The sequence below is a fragment of the Nomia melanderi genome, chromosome 4 (assembly GCF_051020985.1).
Source record: "Nomia melanderi isolate GNS246 chromosome 4, iyNomMela1, whole genome shotgun sequence".
Lineage (NCBI taxonomy): Eukaryota > Metazoa > Arthropoda > Insecta > Hymenoptera > Halictidae > Nomia > Nomia melanderi.
Genome location: NC_135002.1, coordinates 5,042,193 through 5,058,787, shown reverse-complemented (window position 1 = coordinate 5,058,787; position 16,595 = coordinate 5,042,193). Strand labels below are relative to the sequence as shown.

Genomic DNA, 16,595 nt, shown 5'->3' with positions numbered 1-16,595 from the left:
TCGTTTCTGTATCCTCCGTCTCATCTCCCCCGTCCCCTCTAGCCATCTCCAGGGGCTTATTCATATTTAAACATGTAATCTGCTGAGTGACCCGTCTGACTCGATTTCTCGATGCACCGTCGAGTCCTCCTTGCTCCACGGATCAAGCGTTTTTTCACGTGCGATCCGATACGGTTCGATCGCCGGATGTCACGGTACTTGCGAACGGCTCGTTAGTCGGCGAGCCGAACAGGTTATTTATGGCGACGGCGCCATAGACGGAACTCGAAGATTCGACTCTGCATATAACGAAGCTCGATTACCAACGTCTTAAATAGTCACTGCTACACAGAACGATTTTCATTCGAAAAACAATTTTACACGAATAAATCCCGTTCCTCTATTTCCACCGTCAAAATCGAAACGCGAGGTATTATCATTGAGAAAACTTCACAATACGCCCATAACGTAAACAAACACAACCACATGCTTAGCTCCGTGCTCCACAACTTCCGAAACATTCGTTTATATCGCTCATACTTTCGAAGTCAGAGTTCCATCCATAAAACCGGCGTTTGAAATCGATACGTTCGGCGCAGTATAAACCCCTCGAAATTTCAACGTCGACAACTTTCGGCATTAATCCCGCTGAATTATTCGGCGAACAAGCGGCAACGCCAATCGATCGCAATGATAATAGATCTCAAAGGAACCATGCGCGAGTGAGCTATTCGTCAAGCATCGGCGAGCCGGCAGACCTCAAAGCCGGTCTCGACGCGATAATGGAGCCCGCGAGGACCGGCAGACACTTCGGCCGACTTTTCAGCCGGCCGACGGGGGGAAGAAGTAAGACGGCCGAATGGTTAAGCGGTTCCTGATTGATTAAGCCCGGAGAGCGCTCTCCGCTCGGCTCGCGTGAATTTTTAATGAGAGTCCGACTCCGAACGGGCTCCGGCGCGCTAGCGCGATCGGCTTTCGAGAAGACACTTTCCGCGGCACCTAGACGGGGCTGTAGCCTCGTCCACGAAAAAGGAGAGGCACGAGTGGGCTGCTCGAGGCCCCTTTTGTCCGCGATGAATGGCTCGCAGCCTCCGGAACGCGTCCCGGGGACCGCGGTTGCGGATCCGTGGATCTTCGCTCCAATTACAGGCGCGCCGCGAAGTTTCCGTCTCGTTCGGCGCGGGTGTATCCCCGCGACGTAATATTCGCCGGGAGTGGCACCGGGGGACCAGTTTCTGTAACTTTGAATTATCCTCGCGTCACGAAACTTGATTCAGACTCGGTACGGCGGGATCCACCGTCGGGGATCGTCCGCGCGCGCGCGTTCAACCGAGGCCCGGCCTGCCGCTGATGGATGAATCCCGCGAATTCGGAATTAATTCCGTGGTGTAAATTTTCGCTGGATGCCGGCCACGGAATTAATGCGGATATAACTCGCGCGGGACTCGCGATCGTTGCAGCGCGGACTCTCCGGCTCGGCCGGGATTTAATCAAGACTTATCCAACTACCGGAACGGATACATCGTGCCGCCGAGTCAAAGCTGCCTGGCGTTGTTCGGGCTAATAGGGACCTAAGCGAAACATTCCTTCTGGTACTTGGGCCGGAGCAACGGGAGCTCGAGATGCGGCTAATCTTCTCGCTGTTCGTGTATTCATCTTGTGCCATTAATTTTAGATTCGTCCGTCGTTTTTATTGAGCTTCTGGCGATGTCCGTTTTCTGTGATTGATGCGTTCGGATATTTTAGATGACTGATTTTCTGTCTATTTTGCGTGGATAAGTTTCTATTTGTCTATCTTTCGTACTGGTTTTCTATCTATTCGTATATTTTGTATACCTAATTTTCTATTTATCTATTTTCTATGCTTAGTTTCCGATTTATCTATTTTTCGCGCCTAATTTTCTATTTACCAATTTTTTGGGCTAGTTTTCTATCTATTCGTATATTTCATATACCTAATTTTCTATTTATCTATTTTCTATTCTTAGTTTTCGATTTATTTATCTAGTTAATTGCGTGCTTAATTTTTTATTTATCTATCTTATATGCCTAGCTTTCGATCTATTTATCTATTGTCAATACCTAATTTTCTATTTATCTATTTTCTACGCTTAGTTTTCGATTTGTTTATCTAGTCAATTGCGTGCTTAATTTTTTATTTATCTATCTTATATGCCTAGCTTTCGATCTATTTATCTATTGTCTATACCTAATTTTCCATTTATCTATCTTCTACTCCTACTTTTCGATTAATTTATTTCCTATGATTACGTTTCCTTCCATCAACCTGTCTCTCATACCCAATCTTCGATCTACCTGCTCCGCCCAAACTTCTATCCAAGAAACTCTTATTTAACCAATTTCTCGATCGAATCAGATTTACGAGAAATTTGTTTTCCATCAAAGTATCTGAATCCCGTTCACGATGAATACGAGGCGCGCGGCATTCTCGCGGGAATGTATATTTAGAGTTAATATCCGGCGAACGTTCCGCAGCCCGAATATCACTCATTCTTCCAAGGGAAATATTGCACGCTGTCGCGCGATCCCGATGAAATTTCGTTTAACGCCGGCCATGAAAATTTCTCCCCGAAGAAGGTGTGTGCCGGGCGTACACATGAACGGCGTGCTGAACTTCAAGAGCAGAAACTTTCGCGTCTTTGTCCGGGTTCCATCAGCGAACGCCTGCCTGACGTTAGCGAAACACCGGGTCTCCGCGATGTTCGGCACGACGAGTATCAAAATATTTGCGCCTCCATCGAACCGAAATTTCATGATGGAACTTCGAAAATTCGTTGCTTACGCTCCGTCACTCCGTTCCGGTTACTCACAATTCGAATATAAATCAACCACGTTGATTAATCCTTTGCACTTCTGCGTCGAGTACGACTCGACATCCGATTTATTCAAAAGTGCGCTTTTCTATTCTATTTTCTATTCTATTTTCTATTTTGATACATTTTAAAATTATATTATTATACAATTTTTAATTATATTAGTAAAAAGAACAGACATGTTTCCAAAGACCTAAGCTAACTAATTTCTTTCGAAATAGATTTTAAATGAACCACTTAAGGCAATGTAAAATTATCGAAAAGGAAATGTAGAAGACACTCGGAGTGCAAAGGGTTGACAACCACATCTCACTTATCCATTTCTACTGGAAATTCTACGTGAAACTTTCATTTACACTCAAAATTAATATTAACACTAAAACTACTAGTCAATTAGACCCATTTTAGAATGTTCAGTTTGCAAGAACGTAAATTCTGACAAAGCTTTTGAAATTTGTTAAATTTGTGTATTTGTATAGATACAACAATAAGGGTCCCATCGAATCTCGAGATATATATTGTTCTATTTTTTCTAAAACCTTAGAAATAAATCATTCCTATTGCTCGGTTGTTTTAGTGTTAATATCATACATTTCTCTACAATTTTTGGTAATAGTTTTGATCAGACATTTGTGATAACTGAGACATCACATTCACGCAATTCAAAGTTCGTTTGATTCATTTATAAATCATTTTCTCTCGATGTATCGAGACAGATCATTTCTTTAACTCTTTGCGCTCGAGAGGTGACTCCCACTCATTTGATTTCATACAGTAAAACTATAAAATTTGACATTTAATATTATACCTCATATAATGCATCAATTTGAGAAATATTGAAATAAAATAGCTTTCCTCAATGTACGTGTGATTTCTCTGCAAGTCAGTTTAACAAAATATCGTCTCTGTCTCATCAGAAAATGTAAAAATATTTCCAAAGAAAAACTTGCGAGTGCAAAGGGTTAATATCATTTCGCTGCCACGTTAATTATTCCCATCGAAGTTACTTCTCTCGATATTCACGACTCGGTGGGTCGCTGGCAACAGAAACGTACGTTGCACGTAACGCTGGATCCTCCAGCTAGAGGAAGCGATTATACATCATTCGGAATAACGTTCACGTATCGCAGATTCACGCCGCGATCATTACTCAAGTCAGATATAAATGTTTCTCGCCCGCCTATCGAATCTCCTCGATACGTTCAAACGTTTCAATCTTGGGAACGTGTTTCCGCGGCAGCAAAAATACCATCGATCGAGACGCCTGGAAAAAAGCGAACGTACTTACGCGTCCCATTCGATTCTTCCGATTTCCTTTACCGAATCGGAGCCACTGCAACGCCACAATTTGTCTCTGTGTGAACACTTGCGAAACAGTTGCGTTCTTAACACGTCGAACGCGATTTCGTAGAGCAAAATACGCGAGATAGAAAAAAGTATAATATTAAATCGTTTGTTTATATACAAATGACATTCAACGCGCTAATTGCTTCAAACTTCGATATCCTTGTAAACATTTCTTTCTTACAATCTATCGCAAAGTTCGGCAAAGGAATATTCTAAGACCACTGGGAAACTTTTTTAATCACTTTCAGGATTTTCATAGACGTCTTTTATTAGAGTTTCTTACTCTTTTATCACTTCTTGTAGTACTGCTTCTTGACTTTTTATTATTCTTCTCGCCCTTTCAATATTATTCCTGCTTCGTTTCATTAAGCCCGGGAGTCTTCGGATAAAAATTCTATCCCCGAGGTGATGATATCCGCGAGACGCTGATTTTCGTTTGAAAACATCGCTGTTCCGCAATTTCGAGCAGATACTTCGAGTAATATTATTCTTTTACCATATTTACGTTCCAAAGTCGCTTTCACATATTTCAACCCCTTTGTTCTTCACCGTGATCCCATTCCCTTCATTCCCACTACATCGATCTTGTCCGCGTTTCTTTGCCTCCCTTGTCGCCCCGTTTCATCTCCATTCCTTAGTTCAACTACATTTAGACATTCCTCGATCTCCTCGCGAGAACATATTTTATACATTATTTTCTCTTACTTTCAATCTTCTCGGATTCTCAGATCCCTTATCTTTCCTCCGTTTAATTCCAGTATTCCAGCCCTCGTAATTTTGTATGCATTATTCCCCATAGACTTGTCGCTACGCCTACTTTTTATTTCTTCCCTTCAGACGCTGTAGAATTCTCTTCTTTCGTATTTCCACTTCACTTTAACACGTCGACGTCTATAGACGCCCAATGCTCGTCAGCCGCATTCCTCCAAGACCAACAAAGTCGTTGCTCGCGATGGACTAAACAATTACCACGCAAGTGTATTTCTGTCCGGGAAGAACCATCCTGACCCTTCCCAACTTCCCTTACAAATAGGAAGCAACAGCTGTAGACGCATCTGGTTCGTGCCGGGACACGAAATTCGACGCGTACGTTATTTCCTTGGGACCCAGCCATTAGTTGCAGTCACACTAGCTCGCTTCGCCCTTTCCTAGACGACACCCCCACTCTGCGAAAACTGTAAGGAGGAGGAAGGGCCCAGCTTTTTTGTTTCTGCAGTTTTTACTCGCTGCGATTGTCGATGTTAGCGATGTTGAGCTTTGTAGGCATTTGCACGTGGTGTGCCGACTTATAAACTTATACTTCTCGACCACCCGAATGATCGGAAACAAAACTTAGGAAATGAGTAGGTGCTAAGGTAGACTTGGTTCTTGTGGTGATTGTTACGTTTTAACCCCTTGCCCTACAACTACGAGTGAGACTCGTGATGAAGATTTTCACTATGATTCAACAAATATATGTATTACTCAGTTCATTCGAATTCAAAATGAATATTTTTCCTCTGTAATCAACTATTATACTTAAACGGAAATATAGACGTAACATATGCCTAGAATTTTTTCTCTTTTTCCAATAAATTATTAATGACAAAGTAGCCGTATCGATCAGAGTTGAGAAAGAAATCATAGGCAAAGGGGTTAATGTTGTACTATCTGTGATCTGACTTCCTACTGTCTGAACGCAGTCACGTACACGCTTTTCTGACGGTTCAGTCGCTCGATTCCGGACACTCTTCCTCGAATTCTCTCAGTCACTTAAGATTTTCCAAACGCAGTCACGCTATTTACCAAACATCGCGCCGGTCCGTCGCAACACGACCTGGTCGCCCGCACGCACGCACAATGAACCATTCATCCCACAATGTAGAAACATCTAGCACAACTACCTCGTAGCGACACGCAGCAGCTCGCCGCACGCAACGAATAGAGCACGGTATCGTATCGAAATCAACATTTGCACTTAGTTCCTCCCACCATAAGGGAAGTCCTTCGAATACACGGACAAGGTTCAGCCGTCACACAATGTGCATGTTACGAGAAGCTCGATCCATCGATCGACCACGAGCATCCTCGACAATAACAGAAAACAAAAATAACGTAGGGTATGCGAGAGATTAAGGTGTGAATGAAGAATGCAAATGAAAAGTGTTTATGACTGAGTGACAGAGCTTAAGCTCCGAGCTTAAGCTTGTATGGAGACGAACTTCATGTTGACAACGAAATAGATTCTTATTGATCAAATAAATCCCTATATTCCTATGCTTGTTTCAAAAATAAAACACAAATATTTTCATTAACCACTTGCGCTGGAAAGACGTGCCCGCACGTCGAGACGTTTCTCTCTCAAAATTCTCAATGCCTTATATCTCTTTCAGACATTGATAATCTCGTTGCATTACGTCTATTAGATCACTTCGAAACGTGTCACTATACAGAACGATCAACGAACAAAATAAGTGTACACATCAGCATAAAATAGACAAAAACAAAATTCATCGCAGACCTCGCCAAATTTCTGAATTCATTTCCAGCGCGAATGGTAAATACCGCAACAGTGTTCCCGGAAACCAGGGGCGTACGGAGTGCCATGACCGACACACCTGCGAAACTTACTCCTTATTCCTCCCCGTCTGAAAGATCCTTTAACCGTTTGCGTGCTCCCAGTCGTCCGTCGTATTTCCTCCTCGCAACCCTTTCCGTGTCCCCCGTTCGGCCCTCCCCTCCCGCCGTCGATCCTCTCAGCCGTGTCCTCCCGTTCGCGACCCCCGCGCCGCCAACCCCCGGACGATACGAGAGCGCCGGCCCGAAAGCCTCGGCGGAGTCAAGCTCCGACACGGTTCAGCCGAGTTCAGTCGCGCCACTCGGCCGTGGTGTTCACGCGCCACCGCAAGCTCGCAAGCTTCGTCAAGCTTCTGCCGTTCGTCCCTGTACCGAGGGGAAAAAAAAGGGAGAGAATTAACGTACAGTTCGCTAAGGGATACACGGAGAGGAGGGAGGAAGAGAGGAGGGGAGGAGAGAGAGGGTGGACGGAGCTGTCGGATCGGTGCACGCGTTCGATGTCCCCGCACGGTGTGTCCAGCGACGATCGCAAGGTAGATCCATAGATCGTAAGGCGGTTAATACGGTGCTCGGCCTGTCTCGGCGACCGCGTGCCAGTGACCAGTGCTGCGTTCCGATTCGACGATCGATTCGCGCTCGCTTCCCTTGAATATCTCACGGATAAACGAACCCTCTTGTCTCGGGATCGTTTGTTATGGTCCCCCGAACCGATCGTTCGGGAGTACGTTGGTCGCCGTCGATCGACGGGTCGAACGGTTCTGTGAGTGTGCACTTTGACGAATTTTCGGGGGACTATTTAACCCGTTCGCCTGCGGTATCGCGTCAGGCTCGTGGTGGTTGAAAATTTAACAAACGCGAATGCCGTTTGAATCGTTTCAATGGAGATTACGCATTGTTCTGTTATCGATGATTACAGTTTAGAGTGGGGACGTAGAACAAGACTGAAATTTCCTGTCTGCGAGAACTATTTGAAATGCGGGTTTGTTATTCGAAACAGTAACGAGGTAGATTAGAGCTCGGAAAGAATCAGGGCAAGGGGTGAATGGTTTTTTAATCGAGTAGAATGATTGTGACAGCTGTGTGGATGTTCTGTAAATAATGTATTTTCGTATTGAATTTTCGATCGTGCTGTTCGAAAGGTTTCGAGATTTCATCGATGAACTTCGAAATGACCAATGGACTTGTTGAGAGTTGAATATCACGCGAGTCGTTTTATTATAACGTGTTTAACGGGTTCTTTCCCGTTTCGTCGCGACAGTGAATGGGAAAGTCGCCCCCCGGTCCAGGGAAAATTCAGTTTGCGAAAGTTCAACAGCGTCGGGGGTAATTAAACTCGATATCTTCGTTAACCGTCCCTCAAGTCATTCCCCGGCCGTTCAACGAAGATATCTGAAATTTCGAAATTTCTTCATCGCCGTCGTTGATTGAATTCCGTTTGCCAAAGTTGCGCGTCGCGATTTCCGCTCGGTTTAGGGTGCGCTCACACTGGCCGTCCTGACAGGTAACGTTTCGGTATAGACAGTTATTCATCAGTTATTCGCCAATTGTTATTCGTGTCCATAATCACATTTCTGCTGAGTTAACTGTGTATTTTAATACAACTGAGTCCACGAGCTGGTACACGCTGTAACACACTCTTAACACTAGAACTACCAGATAGGTCAAATTGACTTGTTCCTACGTTCTTTCCGAATTATTAAACAATTACTCAAGAAATTGATTCAGCAATGCCCAAACTGAATCATAAGTCAATTGAAATCTTAGTAGCCGTATTCTTAGAGTTCCTATAAACAAATTTTGAAATGTCGATTTGACTGCTCGGTTCTAGTGTTAAACACTCGTGTAGTCCTAGCCCAACCGCATCGAGTATCGGTATCGAAAATAAGATGGGAACAGATGACCGACCAATTAGATCTGGATCCCTTCTGCTAACTTTGTCTGAAACGAATAACACGGTTCAACATACGAGAGTTGATACAAAACTCCACGTATAAATATTCCCATCGTATTACCTGCAAGAATATTTGTCTGAACTGAATCATTGTCATTCACAAACATTCTCTCCATTGTTGATAAACGAAGAGAAAGAGACTCGTAATGTGAACATATATTGGGTCGATGCGAAAATTTTGACGTTTTCTGTATTGGTTAACATTAGGTTTATCATTTCTTATATACCCATCTGTTCACCTATGAACAAAATCACATTTCCTTTGAAAACGACATAATTATACACAATGATCTTGTAAATGAAACTATAAGATGTCCGGATAAAAATCAGTATAGGTAGCAGAAAATGTAAACGGTTTCCGCAATGTTCACGCTCGAAATGGGTCAAAAGCCGCTCGGTAAACCTAGTGTCACCAGAAAATTGTTGTTACTTGTTTCAAAGGAAATCTGAACGAGTTCAGAGGAAATCAACAGATCTATTGTCAAACTATTACAATAAATATAAAGGACACTTCCTTCTCCGTTGTTACTTCAGCCATCGAACAGTTGAAAACTTCTTTCTATTTCCTACGAGAGAACATGAAAACTTTTGCATCAACCCAGTAGATTACAAACAACCGAGGACCGTTCGATCGAAACGAGAGCTGATCGAGACCTGACCGACAGTTGTGTGACGAGCCTAAACGCGCCCTCGCGCGCACAAGGGGAACTTGAACGAGTATTGTGCAATTCGACGGTGCAGTTGCGGGAAACGGCGAGCAAATGGTCAGGAGAGGGTGGACGGATGAATTTCACCGACGGGCAACAATTCCATCAAAGTTGAACAAATCTGCCGGCCAGAAATGAACTTTCCCCGCGATGACATATTTTCCTCGCCCCGAGTCCCCGTCCCGCTTCCGGTTCGAGCATAATAACGCGCGAAATCGGCCGACTGATCATTTCGACGCGAGCTATTAACGAGACAATGGCATTGGTATTTTCAGTTGCCGAATCGATTGATCAGTTAATTATATCGCGACGCGAGTTCATGGTTGACGGCAGACGCTGCTGTGGTATCTTATTATCGTCGTCCTGGGAAGAGAGTCGTCCGAAATGAATATACTATTAGCGTTAATACGCGGTGAGTTATGAGGTTCGCTAATTTGACAGTGAAACGTGTTTATTCGTTCGTTGCTGCTTTTAGTATATCGTGGCTTCCTATTTAATCTTGTTGATCAGTCAACGATCACGATGTATCGTATTTTTCAGTTGATAGAAAACAAAACGAACACCAAAATCCATCAAAATCTGCTAATTATTAGAGAACCATCGCTAGTGAAAATATCTCAACTTTCTCTTTAACCCGTTAACTGTGGAATTAAATTTCGAAAGTCTGATAATGCTTGCAATGGAATCAAATAATGATGTACACTCGTTAAGCTCAGGAAAAATGTGCCTGTCGTATATTCTAACGAAAAGCTAAAGCAAAACGCAGAATTGCATGTTTACCCGAAAAACTAAACAATTTATCGTTGAAGGAATTAGTATCATTATGATTTTAACTGGTTAAAACGAAGTAATTCTCCAACACAAATTTTCCTTTGAATCCGAAGAATCTCATGTCTCCAACTCGCGACCTTCCCTCGTGAGAATAAAATGACCGTACACAATGTTTATTATATAATCGATCAATATTGATTCAGTCCGAGGACAATCCTAAGCGACAACAGAAGCTGCCTTTTCTTTCAAATATTAGTCAGCAAACAATGCAACACGCGAATTCGAATTTTCTGATGGCCAAATCGTCCTCAAAAGTGACGTCTGCACATCGAGAATCAGTCTCGTGAATCGAATAACCGTATTCAATTCGATTCCACATGCATGGAAAGTATCGGTGTCGTTAGCACGTTAAGTGTCACGAGAATCATGAAAGTTTTATACATGATTCGTTCCTTCGTAGCAAAAGTAACTAGGAACAATTATTAATTTTTGCATCAGAATTCTTACGTTACGCTATTGTCCACTTATTTATGTTATTCGATACTTTCAATCGACAGCAGTCATCTTGCATATTATAATATCTGTCAAGCAAGTCAGAAGCTTGATCATCGAGCTTGTCATCGATGACCGACACGGCGTTCAACCTGTTAACACTAAAAGTCACTCATTCCCGATTTCTTTGTTAAAAAGATGACGCTTCTCTGAAAAACGACAAAATAATTCGATCTAGCAATACGCAAATTGAATTGTAAATCAATCAAAGTCTCAGTAGATGCGTTCTTCGAGTTCCTACAGAGGAATTCTAAAAAGTCAATTCAGTTGGTCGGTAGTTCTCCCGTTGATTTTAATTTCTCGTTATAACGCCGAAGAAGCCGCAATCGTAACAATGGTATAATAGAGATTCCCCGGCACGTAATGGCCGTTCGCAGTACAGCACGGGATTGTTGTTTAGCAAGTTTATAATTAATTCGCCGGGAGGCAGAGGGTTTACGATTCGAACGGCCGCGAGACGCGCAATAACTGCGGCCGGTCGTTCGCTCGCAGATCGAGCGAATTAATGCCGCCGTTCTTCCAGTTACCCGGTCGTGTCTCGATGTATAAATATTTTTAAGGCCCCGATAAAACGCGACCGCGCGGCTCCTTCGTTTTTGCCCAGTTAATGGGATTTATCGTCGTTCTATGGGTCGCGGGGAGAGACCGTTAATCCAGAACCGATGACACGGTGCCGCGATGAGATCACTGCGGCCGTCATTTTGGTCTACTCGAAAGAATTGTCTCGTAGTTTATGGTCACCGATAAGCCGGGCGAACGCCGCCGAAGGAGAGTTCGCTTTGATCGATATCGGGCCTCGAGAAATTGAAGTGGTAGCTTGGAAATGTTCGTTCTTATACTTTTCTATTATTCGGATCTCGCGAGGAATTAACCCTTTGCGCTCGAGAGTTTTTCGCTGGAAATATTCCATGTTTTCGAATGAGATAGGAACGATATTTTGGAAACTTACTTAAAGAGAAATTATACATAAAGAGAACAAAGCTGTTTCATTTCAATATTCCACGTGGTGATGCATTATAGAAAGATTAATTTAAATAAGATTAAAGTTAAATATCAAACTTTACAATTTTATATTGAATTAAGTGGTGACTGGGAGTCACCAGCCGAGTGCAAAGGGTTAATGTATTCGGAGGCAAATTAATTTGTGGAATAAAGATCTCCTTCGACTTAGGCAGGCTGCATTTGAATTTCATTCGAGAAAATAAGTTTCTTTTTTGTGTCTGTTCTATCTGTGCCACCTTTCAAAAGTATTTCATGGTCCTCGGATAATTTTACCGACTAACTTTGAATAACTACAAAGTATCTCTTTCGAACATCTTCATACAACTCTCCTATCTTCCGTTATTCATAATTTTCACTGAGGTAACTTATATCACATAGAAAAACTCAGATATCATATTCTCCTGTAATATATCTTAAATAGATAATCAATTCGAATTAAATTTCATATTTTCTCAATGCTGCGGTAATTAGCGAAGTTGCACAGCTAAGTGTCTTTATATAAAAACGAGATTTCTCGTCACCGGTACGCAACGTAACGATCATTGACTTATACCACTAACGCGATTATCGTTCCTTTCGCACGGGATAAAGGGCATTAATTCGCATAAGCGATTGCACAACAGAATAAATTTCTCGTGAGCAAATAAAAATGGGGTCACGGTTTCGAGAGATGTGACGGGATGGGGTCGAGAATGAAAAAAAGAAAAATGAAACGGCGATCGAACGGGTGGAAGAAGCGAGGGAGAAGGAACGATATTGTAATTAATCACGTTGATTCGTGCTCGCGGAGAAATGGTTGGAAACGAGGGAAAAAGAGCGGTCGCGAGGGGGAGGGGGTGGACGGGAGAGGGTTGATTGGTTGAAAAGAGCAATTTCTCCTTTCGACTCTCAGCAGTTTCATTTCGTTTGCCCGCGTCGCGTGTCACCCTACCGTGTTCGACGTCCTTTCAACGTTTTCGTTGGCCAGTTAGTTAGGCTCGATTCTGGACAGGCCGGAGCGTACAGGGTCAGAAGAGGAGGGAGGGGGATGGGATTTCATCATGAACAATTTCAATTCCATTGCGACGATCGGTGTTGCATCGGAGCGAGACTACGGCTTCTTTTATCTGTCCATTGACATTTGCTCTTCGCTTTGCTTCATCAAGCTTTCGTTGCAATTCCTTCAACCCCCGTAGAGAAGAAAGATTCTTCGAGATGACAGCAGCGTTTGATTCTTCGCGAGTGAACAGAATACTAATTAGTTCCGTCCTAAGGAACCGAATCATCGAATTGTAAGATTTTAGCTGTCGATCGTCATTTATTCTTTGCCTCGATTCGTCCACCTTTGTTGCATTTTCAACCCCCGTAGAGAAGAAAGATTCTTCGAGATGACAGCAGCGTTTGATTCTTCACGAGAGAACAGAATACTAATTAGTTCCGTCTTAAGGAACCGAATCATCGAATTGTAAGATTTTAGCTGTCGATCGTCATTTGCTTTTCACTTCAGTCCATCAAGCTTCCATTGCGATTCCGATAGAAAAGAAAGAAAACGAGAATCATGACTATCGTCTGATCTTCCGCGAATGAGATTAATAATTAACTTTCCCGGAGAAACTGAACCACCGCATTACAGAGTTACACAACTTATAAACTAGAAAGCAAGGAAACGTATTCTCCTGTAACTGAATTACGAATTGCATCGGGAAACAGTTAACTCTTAAACAAGAAAGAGATGATAATTCCGTTTCGAGCACATTCGTTCCAAGATCGCAACACCGTCAGACAACGAAAGAAGAAAGTACCCCGCAGCGTTCGAAAAATTAACCAGACATCTCTGATTGCGCCGGCCAAATAAAGTTCATCCTCTCCGGCCAAGGGTGGAACCGAAAAAAGCTCGACGGTTCGGACGGATTGAAACATTCATCAGCTCCCGTTGAGTTCGAACTGATTACAGTTTCGCCGCGTCGATTTCCCCGTCGAATTAAATTAAATTCGATCTCGACCATCGTAATTCGCGGACATCCGCGATCCTGCGTGCGCCGAAATTCGTCGGTTCCTTCGTTCGATTGAAAACACGCTTAATCGCGAGCGGACAGTATCGCCGCGCCCGTTCCTGTCGTTCCCGGCGCGCGGGGAGGGGATCGATTCCGGGATTATCGTTTTATCGGGGTCGTTGCCAAGAGTTTCGACGACCCGTAATCTAGACGACCCGACCGGTCGACGCGGAAACGGGCCAGCCCCGAAATTTCCGTAAATCTCGGCGTACACGACGCGCGCTCGCGGCGTAATGTGTTTTTCCCGGTTCAACTCCGGCCCGCTTGGGAATTCACGGCGATTATACTTTCCCGGGCGGCGAGCGCCGGCCTCTGAATGCATTAAACCGGCTCCTTCTGATGAGTTACGACGGGGGCCGTTGCGCAACCGTACGGCGAAAAGAGATTTTTTCCCCGCGACGGGGATCCGCGATCCGACCGTAATCAGAGGCCGCATCTATCTCGGACGTGAGCCGACCTGAACCCGGCAACTCGCCGCGTAATCTCCATCGAGCCCCGTCCTAACTTCAATTTAGATTAACCCGGACACCTAATCTCGACTTGATTCTGACGTACCGGTCACCGACGCTCGGCCAACTTCCTGATCGTACGACGGCTCGAATGGTATCTAAACTTTCGACTGACTAACGGTGATCTTCGCGTTAAGATCGATCGCGAGCTAAGCCTCGGCTAACGCGAACTTCAGTCGCTGCGATTCTGTTCGAGGCGACAACGGTTCCAGCGATACGCGGATCTGGATAATTTTCGATACGGAGATGATGGTTGATGAAGGATTAACGTCGGTTGAACGGTTTTTACTGTGAGTTCTTGGAATGTTTAAGGAAGTTTAGAGGCTCGTTTCCATCTGTTCGCAGCAGGTAATTGTTTCGGAGATTCGTGGAGTGTGTTGGAACAATGTGAAGTTTTAAAGAATTGGTTCACTTGGTGCCTACTCTATGTATCAATGTTGATTAGATGGAATATAGATGAATATACAGGGTGGAAATTATAAGGCGTTACAGTCGAATATCTCCGAAAATATTGATTTCAGAAGAAAGTTATTCAATACCGAGGGGGACATCATGGTGGAACTTTTATTTTTCCTGGTGACACTCCAAGGTGAGGCGAAGGTCGACTTTCTTTTTTTTGAATGGAATGACACGTTTTTTTATCCACCATCAAATAGTACGTTTTAAGACGAATTCGACGACCTATGACTCAAGGTCATTCAAGATCAAACTTGCAGGGAAATGGAGAAAAGGCGTGATCGTTTTATTTGTACTTTAGTATGTGTTCAAAATAATTACCTCTTACTTCAATGCACTTAACAATTCTTCTTAATGATTCTCCAACTTTGCTCAACATTTCAACATTTATCTCAGCACAAGTTTCGCTGTTGATGTTGTCCCGAGTAATGCTGACATATTTACAAATAAAACGATCACACCTTTTCTTCATTTCCCTGCAAGTTTGATCTTGAATGACCTTGAGTCATAGGTCGTTGAATTCGTCTGTATCATTCTATTTAAAAAAAGAAAGTTGACCTTCGCTTCACCTTGGAGTGTCCACCAGAAAAAATAAAACCACCACATGATGTCCCCTTCGGTCTTAAACAACTTTCTTCTGAAACATTTTTGCGTATAATCATTTTCGAAGATATTCGACTGTAACGCTTTATAATTTCCACCCTGCATATCGTCGATTAGGGGACATTTCCTGAAGGAATTTCCTAATTCAAACAGCGCGCTATATTTCTGTTCGTACACGGCGATCTCGCGATTCGAACGGAACGGAAGGAAGTTTATTTGATGTTTAATTTAGCACTTCTACGGGCACGCGACTGGATACAGGGTAAAAGACTGTGAAACGAGTGACACGCGTTAGCAGACGGCTCCGGTCGAAAATTCATAGGATATCGTCCGAGGAAAGCGCGCCGGCCAAATCCCGCGAGTGAACCGAAAACGCTCCACGATCCATTGTTTCGTTGTGGCTGTCGTTAGCGACGAGATTCGATCTATCCTCCGCTTTGCCGGGGACGCGGTGAACGGCGCACGATTTTCCCAACGGGGAAAACTCGTTTTCAGGCTCGCACGTGAAAGCTCGTTTTAATCGAACCTCGCGTCCGTATCGATTGTTCGCAGTCGAGGACGACCGTCACCGTGGTTTGTCCGCGGCGACATTAAGTGGAGGCTGATCGAACACCTTGCCTTATCATTGGTTCGGTGATCGAGCTTGCAACAGTAAGTTCATTTCTATTAATTTGGACTTCGCGGGAAGGAGTGTGGGTTTATTGTAGATCAAATATTTGTAACTTGTATCAGTTTCGTTATTAACACTAGAACTACCGAGCATTTAATAAGATTGATATGTGATCTCTATAAAAATTGTAACAGTAGATTATTTTCAGTTTCTTTGGATATTCATCGTAGTACTCAAGTGAAGCTATTTATTTCCAAAATCATTTCAAATATTCAATGCTCTTAAGGTATTGATAACTGCGAAACAAATCGAAACCAGTCATTTTGACTGTTAAGGTAGTTCTAGTGTTAACTAGTGTGACGAATTAATTTAATTTATAGCTTTGCCTTATCATTGGTTCGGTGATCCAGCTTGCAAGTTCATTTCTACTAATTTAGACTTCGTGGGAAGGATTAATTTCATTCATAGGTTTCTGTATGAATATTTTTCCATTTAAAATTTCAATGGACATAATCAGTACCGATCATTCTATCGACACAATACAGTTCAATTCAATATTAATTATACATCACATCCTGTCAAATACAATTTTCAATCATCAAAAATCCATTGAATTACATATTACCCTTAACTCCTTGCCACACCACTCGCCCGACAAAATCCGGGCCTTAATAATAATAATCAT

General features: G+C 43.2%; 1 protein-coding gene across 1 annotated transcript in view; it reads left to right on the top strand.

The window, feature by feature from the left end:
- The first annotated feature begins 6,967 nt into the window (after positions 1 to 6,967).
- LOC116435084 (uncharacterized) overlaps positions 6,968 to 16,595 on the top strand; it is a 114,081-nt gene continuing 104,453 nt past the window's right edge. The window contains exon 1 of the mRNA XM_031994266.2: positions 6,968 to 7,249. The gene's annotated coding sequence lies outside the window, so the exon portion shown is untranslated. The remainder of the gene's footprint in view (positions 7,250 to 16,595) is intronic.